This window comes from Bison bison, unplaced genomic scaffold, assembly GCF_000754665.1.
Source record: "Bison bison bison isolate TAMUID 2011002044 unplaced genomic scaffold, Bison_UMD1.0 scf7180017864171, whole genome shotgun sequence".
NCBI lineage: Eukaryota > Metazoa > Chordata > Mammalia > Artiodactyla > Bovidae > Bison > Bison bison.
This window is the reverse complement of record NW_011494743.1, coordinates 701,464-712,398: the sequence shown is the minus strand read 5'-3', so window position 1 is coordinate 712,398 and position 10,935 is coordinate 701,464. Positions and strand designations below refer to the sequence as shown.

General features: G+C 40.8%; 1 protein-coding gene across 4 annotated transcripts in view; it reads left to right on the top strand.

Moving 5' to 3' along the window:
- The window catches only part of NEK10 (NIMA-related kinase 10), a 272,823-nt gene that overhangs the window by 182,214 nt on the left and 79,674 nt on the right, over positions 1 to 10,935 (top strand). The window lies entirely within an intron of this gene.

Genomic DNA, 10,935 nt, shown 5'->3' with positions numbered 1-10,935 from the left:
AAAAAGAATTCTTTTTTTTTTTTTTTTGCAAAGTAATCAGTTATAAAAGTGGGAATTAAAGGAATAATAGAGGACTTAAACTTTTTTTTTTTTTTTTATAGGCTCACTTGTTCAGTCGCACTGAGGGGAGGTAGGGAGGGATGCTGCAAACAAATAACACTGGCGTGTGCTTGCAGTGCCTCAGCCACACTGAGTCTGCCCCCAGTTCACGGCGCGTGTAGCCTCTCTGCCCACGCTGCTCAGGCTCTAGGTTGCTCCACCGGGAACCATCCGCCGCCCGCCCTGGGCTGCCTGTACTTCCCAGGTCCAAGCCGCTCAGGTTCAGGCACTCAGGTAGTCCTCAGAGGCACAGACTCTCAGTTGGGCCTGTGTTTGTGCCCTTCCCAGATCCGAGCAGCTCAGGTGATGAGGTGTTTTGCGCGCGCGATTGCTGCGACTTATCGCCTCCCCGCTGCTCAGTTATCTAGTTGTGCACCGGCACGCCTTCTCAGGCAGATGTTGACCGCCCAGACCCCCAAGAAGTTTTAGTTAGCAAAGACGCCTGCTTACAGTTTTATAGATAATGTCTCTCTGGGGCTGCGATTGTCCCCTTCCGGCTCTGGCTGCCTATCACCGGAGGGGGATGGTCTGCGGCCGGCTATCTCTGCTCAGTCCTTTATTCCGTGTGCGGGCCTGGCGGTGTCATAGGTTAGGGCTGGCTTTTCGCGTGGTTGATATCCCACAGTCTGGTTTGCTAGCCCAAATTATTTCGCTCAGATAGTGCTCGGGGTATTCAGGCCAGATTCTTGCGATGCAGCCCGCGCCGCGCCTCCCTGCCCAGCCCCCGCTTGCTAATGGCGTATGCAGGCGTCTGCGCTGCTTCTCCGCTGGGGGAGTTACCGTAGGGCTCGCAATGTGCGGGTTTTAATTATTTATTTTTCCTCCCTGTTATGTTGCCCTCTGTGCTTCCAATGCTCAGCACAGATTCGGCAGTGAGAAGGTTTCCTGATGTTTGGAAACTTCTCTCTTTTTAAGACTCCCTTCCCGGGACGGAACTCCTATCCCTCCCTCTTTTGTCCCTTTTTTTGTCTTTTATATTTTTTCCTACCTCCTTTCGAAGACTTGGGTTGCTTTTCTGGGTGCCTGATGTCCTCTGCCGGCTTTCAGAAGTTGTTTTGTGGAATTTACTCGGCGTTTAAATGTTCTTTTGATGAATTTGTGGGGGAGAAAGTGTTCTCCCTGTCCTACTCCTCCGCCATCTTAGCTCCTCCAAAAGCTTATGTTTAACTAGGTCCCATTTGTATATTTTTTCTTTTATTTCTTTTGCCTTAAGAGACATATCCAAAAAATATTGGTACAATTAATGTCATAGTGTTCTGCCGTGTTATCTTCTAGGGGTTTTCTGGTGTCGTGTCTTATAATTAAGTCTTTAGGCCATTTTGAGTTTATTACTGTTTGCAGTTTGAGGGTGTGTTCTAAGTTCATTTAGTTACATGTAGCTATTCAGCTTTCCCAACACAACTTTCTTTTCTCTGTTTTATTTTCTTGCCTCCTTTATTGAAGATTAATTGACCATAAGTATGTGGGTTTATTTCTGAGTTCGCTTTTCTTCCATTGATCTTTATGTCTTTACCATACTGTTTTGTTTGCTGTAGGCTGGGAGGTTACGTCTCAAGCTTTCTTCTTTTTAACTCAAGATTACTTTGGCAATTCTGGGTCTTTTTGTGGTTCCATATAATTTTTAAGATTATTTGTTTTAGTTCTGTGAAAAATGTCATGGGTAATTTGATAGAGATTGCATGAAATTTGTGGATTGCTTTGGGTAGTATGGCTATCCTAACAATATTAATTCTTATAATCCAAGATCACGCAACATCTTTTCATCTCTTTGAATCATCTTCAATTTCCTTTATCAATGTTTTACAGTTTTGAGTGTATAAGTCTTTCACCTGCTTGTTCAGGTTTATCCATAAGTATTTTTTTTTTTTTTTGGCACAATTTAAAAAGAGATAAAAAAAAAAAAAAAAGGCTGTCTTCTGTTGATATTTTATTGTTAGTGAAAAGAAATGCAACCAATATCTGTATGTTAATCTTGTACTCTAATAACTTGCTGAATTCATTTATCAGTTCTAGGAATTTTTGTGTGGAATTTTTAGGGTTTTCTGTAGATAGCGTCATATTATCTGCATATAATGACAGTTTTACTTCTTTCTTTCCAATTTGGATGCCTTTAATTTCTTTGTCTTGTCTGACTGCTGTGGCATTTCATATGTTGAATAGAAGTCATGAAAGTGGTTATCCTTGTTCCCTGAATTTAGCGGAAAGGTTTTCAACTTTTCACCATTGTGTATTATGTTTACTGTAAGCTTTTATTATGTTCAATTATGTTACTTCTATTGAGTCAGGACATGAGTTTGAGACAGCTCTGGGAGTTGGTGATGGACAGGGAAGCCTGGCATGCTGCAGTCCATGGGGCCGCAAAGAGTCGGATACGACTTAGTGACTGAATGGAACTGATTTTTACCTCTATATCTACTTTGGTCAAACTATTTTTCATGAATGGATGTTGAATTTTATCAAAGGTTTTTTTTGTTTGTTTTAAAAAATCAATTAATTTATTTAATTAGAGGCTACGTTACAACATTGTAGTGGTTTTTGCCATACATTGACATGAATCAGCCATGGGTGTACATGTGTTCCCCATCCTGAACCCCCCTCCCACCTCCCTCCCCATCCTATCCCTCAGGGTTATCCCAGTGCACCAGCCTTGAGCACCCTGTCTCATGCATCAAACCTGGACTGGTGATCTATTTCACATATGATAATATACATGTTTCAATGCTATTCTCTCAAATCATCCCACCCTTGCCTTCTCCCACAGAGTCCAAAAGACTGTTCTATACATCTGTCTCTTTTGCTGTCTTGCATATAGGGTCATTGTTACCATCTTTATAACTTTCATATATATGTATTAATATTCTGTATTGGTGTTTTCTTTCTGGCTTACTTTACTCTGTATAATAGGCTCCAGTTTCATCTACCTCATTAGAACTGATTCAAATGCATTCTTTTTAATGGCTGAGTAATGTTCCATTGTATATATGTACCACAGCTTTCTTATCCATTCATCTGCTGATGGACATCTAGGTTGCTTCCATGTCCTGGCTATTATAAACAGTGCTGCGATGAACATTGGGGTATACGTGTCTCTTTCCCTTCTGGTTTCCTCAGTGTGTATGCCCAACAGTGGGATTGCTGGGTCATAAGTCAGTTCTATTTCCAGTTTTTTAAGGGATTTCCACACTGTTCTCCATAGTGACTGTACTAATTTGCATTCCCACCAACAGTGTAAGAGGGTTCCCTTTTCTTCACACCCTCTCCAGCATTTATTGTTTGTAGACTTTTTGATAGCAGCCATTCTGACTGGCATGAGATGGTACTTCACTGTAGTTTTGCTTTGCATTTCTCTGATAGTGAGTGATGTTTATCAAAGGTTTTTACTGCATCTATGGGGCTTCCCAGATGGTGCTAGTGGTAAAGAACTCGCTGCCAATGCAGGAGACACAAGAGACGTGGGTTTGATCCCTGGGTCTGGAAGATCCCCTAGAGGAGGACATGGCAACCCACTCCAGTATTCTTGCCTGGGAAATCCCATGGACAGAGGAGCCTGGTGGGCTACAGTCCATAGCATCGTAAAGAGTTGGAGATGACTAAACTACTTAACATGCATGCACATTGAAATGATCATGTTTTTTTTTTCAATTTCAAAAGAAAATTTCAAAAATTTTCTTTTGTTGATATGGTGTACCACATTGATGATTTGCATATGTGGAACCATCTTTGAGACCCTGGGGTGAATCCAGCTTGATCATGGTGTATGAAAAGGGATGTTTATGTGTTGTTGTATTTGCTTTGCTAATATTTTGTTGAGGATTTTTGCATTTATATTAATCAAAGATATTGGCCTATAATTCTCTTTTTTTTGGCAGTGTCTGTTTTTATTATCAGTGTTAAAGTGACTTCATAGAGTAACCTTGTGAGTGTTCCCTTCTTTTCAATCTTTTAAAAATTTTTAATTAATGTATTTCTTTTTGGCGGCACTGAGATTTTGTTACAGTGCATAGGCTCTTTGTTGCTGCACAGGGCTTTCTCTAGTTGTAGCAAGTAGGGTTTACTTTCTAGTCGCAGTGCATAGGTATCTCACTGTGGCAGCTTCTCTTATTGCAGAGCATGGGCAGAGTGCCAAAATCAGAAATGAAACAGACAAACACCACAGAAATACAATCATAAGATATTTTTATAAACAACTATAAGCCAATATAGTGGACAATGAAGAAAAAATGGACAAATTCCAAGGAATGCAGAAACTCCCAAGAATGAATCAGGAAAAAGCAGAAATATTAATAGACCAATTACCAGCAATGAAATTAAAATAGTAATAAAAAGTCCAACAAGCAAAACGTCCAGGTCTGGATGCTTCACAGGTGAACTCTACCATTTTTTTAAAAAAGTTAACACCTATCTTTCACAAACTATTCAAAAAAATTTCAGAGGAAGAAATGCTTCTAAACACATTCTTTAAGGCCAGTATCACACTAATACCAAAGCCAGACAAAGATATAATTAAAAAGATTACTTACCAATATCACTGATAAACATAAATGCTAAAATCCTCAACAAAATATTAGCAAATCATATTCAACAATGCATTCAACGTATCATATATCTTCATCAAGTGGGATTCATTTGCAGAATGCAGAAATGTTTCAATATGCACAAATCAATCACTGTGAAACACCACATTAACAAACTGAAGAGCTCACCAAGAAGAAAAGACAGTGGACCACCCACCCCCCTCAAAAAAAAAAAAAAAGAAATGAAAGTAAAGAAGTAACAACCAATTCCACAGAAATACAGAAAAAATAGACAGAAAGAAACAATGTGATGAACAATTATATGCCAACAAATTGGACAATCCAGAAGAAATGGATGTTTTTAGATACAGCCTGTCAAAACTGAATCAAGAAGAAATGGATAATTTGAACAGACCAATCACTGGAAGTGAAATAGACTGACTTTTAAATTGTTTTCTTTTTTTGTCTCTATTTCATTTATTTCAGCTTTGATCTTTATGTTTTCTTTCCTTCTACTAACTTTTTTCTTATTTTTCCTTTTCAAATTCCTCTAGGCATAGGGTTAAGTTTGTTGTTGTTTTTTTGAGATTTTATTTTTGTTTCCTAAGTTAGGCTTCAATTTGTTGCTCAGTCATATCTGACTCTTTGTGGCCCTATGGAAGACTCTAGGCTACTTTGTCCATCACCCACTCCAGGAGCTTACTCAAACTCATGTCCATTGAGTCCATGATGCCATCCAACCATCTCATCCTCTGTCATCCCCTTCTCCTCCTGCCTTCAATCTTTCCCAGCATCAGGGTCTTTTCCAATGAGTCAGTTCTTTGAATCAGGTGGCCAAGTATTGGAGCTTCAGCATCAGTCCTTCCGATGAATATTCATGACTGATTTCCTTTAGGATGGACTGGCTGGATCTCCTTGCAGTCCAAGGGACTCTCAAGAGTCTTCTCCAATACCACAGTTCAAAAGCATCAATTCTTTGGTGCTCAGTTTTCTTTATAGTCCAACTCTCACATCCATACATGACTGCTGGAAGAACTGTAGCTTTGACTAGATGGACCTTTGTCGGCAAAGTAATGTCTCTGCTTTTTAATATGCTGTCTAGGTTGATCATAACTTTCCTTACAAGGAGCAAGCGTCTTTTAATTTCGTGGCTATAGTCACCATCTGGTAGGCTTGTTTTACTATAAATTTCAGCCTTCAAAGTACTTTTCTTGTATCCCATAGACTTTGAGTTGTGTTTCATTTTCATTTGTCTACAAATATTTTTTGATTTCCTATTTGATTTTTTTCAGTAATCCATTGGTTGTTTAGTAACATGCTGTTTAGCCTTTATTTGTTTGTGTTCTGACATTTTCTTTTCCTTGTAGTTGATTCTAATCTCATAGTGTTATGGTCAGAAAATACCCTTGCTATGATTTCATTGTTCTTAAATTTACTCAGACATATTTTGTATCCTTATAAGAGATCCATCCTTGAGAATGTTCTTTGCACACTTGAAAGGAATGTGTAATTTTCTGCTTTTGGGTAGAGTGTTTTGTGTATATCTATTAAGTCTGTATGGTCTTTTGTCAGAGAAGGCAATGGCAACCCACTCCAGTACTCTTGCCTGGAAAATCCCATGGTCTATTATGTCATTTAAGGCCAATGTTTCCTTATTGGCTTTCTGTCTGGATGATCTCTCCATTGATGTAAGTAGAGTGTTAAAATCACCTGCTATTATTCTTTTACTATCAATTTCTCTAGTTATGTTGTTAGTATTTGCTTTGTGTATTTAGGTGTTTATGTTGGATACATACATATTTACAGTTGTTATATCTTCTAATTGACCTCAAAATCCTTCTTTGTCTCTTTACAGTCTTTTTTTTTTTTTTGATTTTTTTAAATTTTATTTTTAAACTTTACAATATTGTATTAGTTTCACCAAATATCGAAATGAATCTGCCACAGGTATACCTGTGTTCCCCATCCTGAACCCTCCTCCCTCCTCCCTCCCCATACCCTCCCTCTGGATGGTCCCAGTGCATCAGCCCCAAGCATCTAGTATCGTGCATCAAACCTGGACTGGTGACTCTTTTCATACTGTTTTAAATTCTATTTTGTCTAATACAAGTATTGCTACTCCAGCTTTCTTTTCACTTCCATTTTTCATGGAATAACTTCTGCATCAGCTCACTTTGTCTTTGTGTATCTTTACACTTGAAGTTAGAGTCCCATAGGCAGCACAGTTAGTGTCTTGTAGACAGCATAGTGAGTGTCTTGTAAGCAGCATATATGTGTATTTTGCCTTTTCATCCATTCAGCCACTCTGTATCTTCTGATTAGAGCATTTAGTCCATGTACATTTAAAGTAATTATTGATGGATCTCTTCAGTTCAGTTCAGTTGCTCAGTCATGTCCGACTCTTTCTGACCCCATGGACTGCAGCATGCCAGGTCTCTTGTCCATCACCAACTCCTGGAGTTTACTCAAACTCATGTCCATTGAGTCCATGATGCCATCCAACCATCTCTCATCCTCTGTCATCCCCTTATCCTCCTGCCTTTAGTCTTTCCCGGCATCAGGGTCTTTTCCAATGAGTCAGTTCTTCTCATCAGGTGGCCAGAATATTGGAGTTTCAGCTTCAACATCAGTCCTTCCAATGAATATTCAGGACTCATTTCCTTTAGGATGGACTGGTTGGCTCTCCTTGCAGTCCAAGGGACTCTCAAGAGTCTTCTCCAACACCACAGTTCAAAAGCATCAATTCTACTGTGCTCAGCTTTCTTTATAGTCCAACTCTCACATCCATACATGACCACTGGAAAAACCATAGCCTTGACTAGATGGACCTTTGTTGACAAAGTAGTGTCTCTGCTTTTTAATATGCTGTCTAGGTTGATCATAACTTTTCTTCCAAGGAGTAAGCATCTTTTAATTTCATGGCTGCAGTCACCATCTGCAGTGATTTTGGAGCCCAAGAAAATAAAGTTTGTCACTATTTCCACTGATTCCCCATCTATTTGCCATGAAGTGATGGGACCAGATGCCATGATCGTAGTTTTCTGAATGTTGAGTTTTAAGCAAACTTTTTCACTCTTTTCTGTCACTTTCCTCAAGAGACTCTTTAGTTCTTAATCATCCTACTTAGTTCTTAATCATCCTACTATCTGTGTTCATGGTTAGTTTACTACCTTTACTGTTTGTCTTTACCAGTGAGTCTTTTCCTTTTTTAGTTGTGGCCTTTTTTCTTTTACTTGGAGAAGTTCCTTTAACATTTCTTGTGAAGCTGCTTTGGTGGTGCTGAACTCTGAGCTTTTGCTTGTCTCTAAAACTCTTTATGTCCACCAAATCTGAATGAGAATTTTGCCAGGTAGAATATTTTTGGTTGTAAGTTTTCCCTTTCATCACTTTTAACTATATAATGCCACACCCTTCTGGCCTGCAGTTTCTGCTAAAAAGCCAGCTGATGACCTTATGAGAGTTCCCTTGTATGTAACTTCTTGCCTTTTCTTTTTATTGCTTTTAATATTCATTCTTTATCTTTAATTTTTGCCATTTTAATTACAGTGTGTCTTGTTGTGGTCCTCTTTGGGTCAGTCCTCTCTGGGACTCTCTGTGCTTCCTGAACCTGAATACCTATTTCCTTTCCCAGGTTTGGGGACTTTTTCAAATATGTTCTCTGCCTCTTTCTCTCTCTTCTTCTTCTGGGACCCCTGTACTCTATAATGTGAATATTAATGTGTTTGATGTTATCACAGATGTCTCTCAAACTATCCTCACTCTTTGTTTTTTCTCTCCAGCTTCAGTGATTTACACTAGTCTGCCTTCCAGCTTGCTGATCTGTTCCTCTGTACCATCCAATCTACCGTTGATTCCTTTTTTTTTTTTCTTGTCCGTTATTGTATTCTTTATGTCTGTTTTGTTCTTTATATTTTCCAGCTCTGCTAAAAATTCTGACTTCTCACTCTGTTTGTCCAATCTTTTCTGAACGTCTCTGGCCATCTTCACCATCAAACATTACCTGAACTCTATTGGGTAGATTACTTCTCTCAACTTCATTTAATTCTTCTTTTGGGGTTTAATATTATTTCTTCACTGAGAGCATGTTCCTCTGTCACCTCATTTTGCCTGATTTTCTGTTTTTATTTCTATGTATTTAGTAGATTTGTTATGTTTCCTGACTTCGGAGAAATGGCCTTTTGTGGGAAACATCCTATGTGTTCCAGCATCACACTCCCCTCTGTCAACAGAGCTATGTGCTCCAGAGTTGCTCCCTATGTGAGCTGTATGAGTCCTTCTTTTGTGGCAGACTATGTGAGTGGTCTTGTAGGTATGGCTGGTCCATGGTCTAGTTGGTTGACATATGCAGAGGTTGTCAGCTACTGGTTGTTGGAGCCAGATCATGGTGTAGCTGACTGTAGAGCCCCTGGAGGTGCCTGGGCTAGTGATGGCCCACAGATGGTGGAGCTGTGTTCTGGAGTGGGGGGTTGTGGGGCCAGCATCCCCATATCTAGTGTTGGTCTGCTATTGGTAAGCCTGATTTCTGGTGCACCTGGCTGTGGGTTCTGAAGTTTCCCAAAGTTGTTGCTGGCCCACTGTGAGTGGGGCTGGATTCCAGGGTAGCTGACTGAAGTGCTCAAGATTTCTCAGAATTGGTTTTGGTCTACTGATGGATGGGGCCCAGGCCCAGAAGGTCTTAGGGCTGATGTAGGCCTGCTGATGGATTGGCTGAGTCCTGACAAGGCAGGCTGCAGGGTTACAGTGGTTGAAGTGGTGGTGTCTGCCACTAGTTGGTGGGACCAAATCACAGGGTCACTGACTGGAGGACCTCAGGGCCCCTGGTCCAGTGCTTGCACACTGGTGTATGGGGCTGGTTCCTGGGCTCGCTGGTGGTCAGGGCCTTATCCAGTGGTAGCTGTGGGCTCAGGGGGTCTTATGGAAGCCAGGCTTCTAGTGAGTGGGGCTATGTCCTCTCTTGATTATCTGATTGACCTGAGGCTGCCCAGTACTGGTGCCTACAAACTGATGGGCACTGGTACTGGGAAGGGACTGGGGTGGGACTGGTTTCTGGTGGATGGTAAGCTGGAGGGAGGATTCCACAATGGTGCTTGCAGTACTAGATTGAGTTCCCCCAAATGGCTGCCACCCGTGTCTATGTCTCCAGGGGAGTTCTACTTGAGCCTCTTCCTCTAGGAGACTTTCCAAGATCAACAGATAGGCCTGATCCAGGTTACTTTCTTTCTTTCTTTTTTTTTTTTTTTATAGTGAAAACTTTTATATTTGGAATTAGCCAGCTGGACTCAGTTTAGATGATGCCAATTTTGTTGGCAACATCCAAAGCATCATAGTCAGGAGCCAGTCGAACATATGCCTTCTTCTCTCCATCAGGCCTGATCAGAGTATTGACCTTAGCCACATCAATGTCATAGAGCTTCTTCACAGCCTGTTTAATTTGGTGCTTGTTGGCCTTGACATCCACAATGAATACCAGTGTGTTGTTGTCTTCTATTTTCTTCATGGCTGACTCGGTGGTGAGGGGGAATTTAATGATGGCATAGTGGTCAAGTTTGTTTCTCCTAGGGGTGCTCTTCCGAGGATATTTGGGCTGCCTCCTGAGCCACAGTGTTTTGGGCCGCCGGAAGGTGGGCGACGTCCGGATCTTCTTTTTTTTGTGGCTGTGGACACCTTTCAACACTGCTTTCTTGGCCTTCAAAGCCTTTGCTTTGGCTTCAGCTTTAGGAGGAGCAGGGGCTTCCTTCTTCGCCTTGGGCACCATCTTCATGAAAAAAGCCAGGTTACTTTCAAGTTATTGCTTCTGCCCTGGGTCCTTCAATGTGTGAATTTTTGCATTTGTCCTATGATAGTGGAATCTCTGTGTCCTAAAGCCTCTGATTCTCCTGAAAGTGAGTGCAGCTGACCTTCAAAAGCAAATGTTCTGGGGGCTCATTTCCTGGTGTATGATGCCTGGGCTGGGGAGCCTGGTTTGGGGCATGGACCCATTGCTCTTTGGTGAAAATCTCTAAATTACAATTATTTCCTGCTTGTGGGTCACTCACACAGGGGTATGATCTTGACTTACTGCGCCTCCACCTATCCTGTCTCATTGTGGTTTCTTCTTTATATCTTTAGTTGTAGAAGGTATTTTCTATGAGATTTCAGTTTTTCTCATCAGTAGTTGCTCTGTAAGTACTTGCCATTTTGGTGTGCCCATGGGAGGATGTTAGCTCAAGGTCTTTCTAATCCTCTCCCTTGGCCTCTTATTTCCATAATTATTCTACATAATTTACTCCTTAGTGCTATATTTTCTTTCACCAGATTGCACAGGCCTTTGCTCCTGAGTATT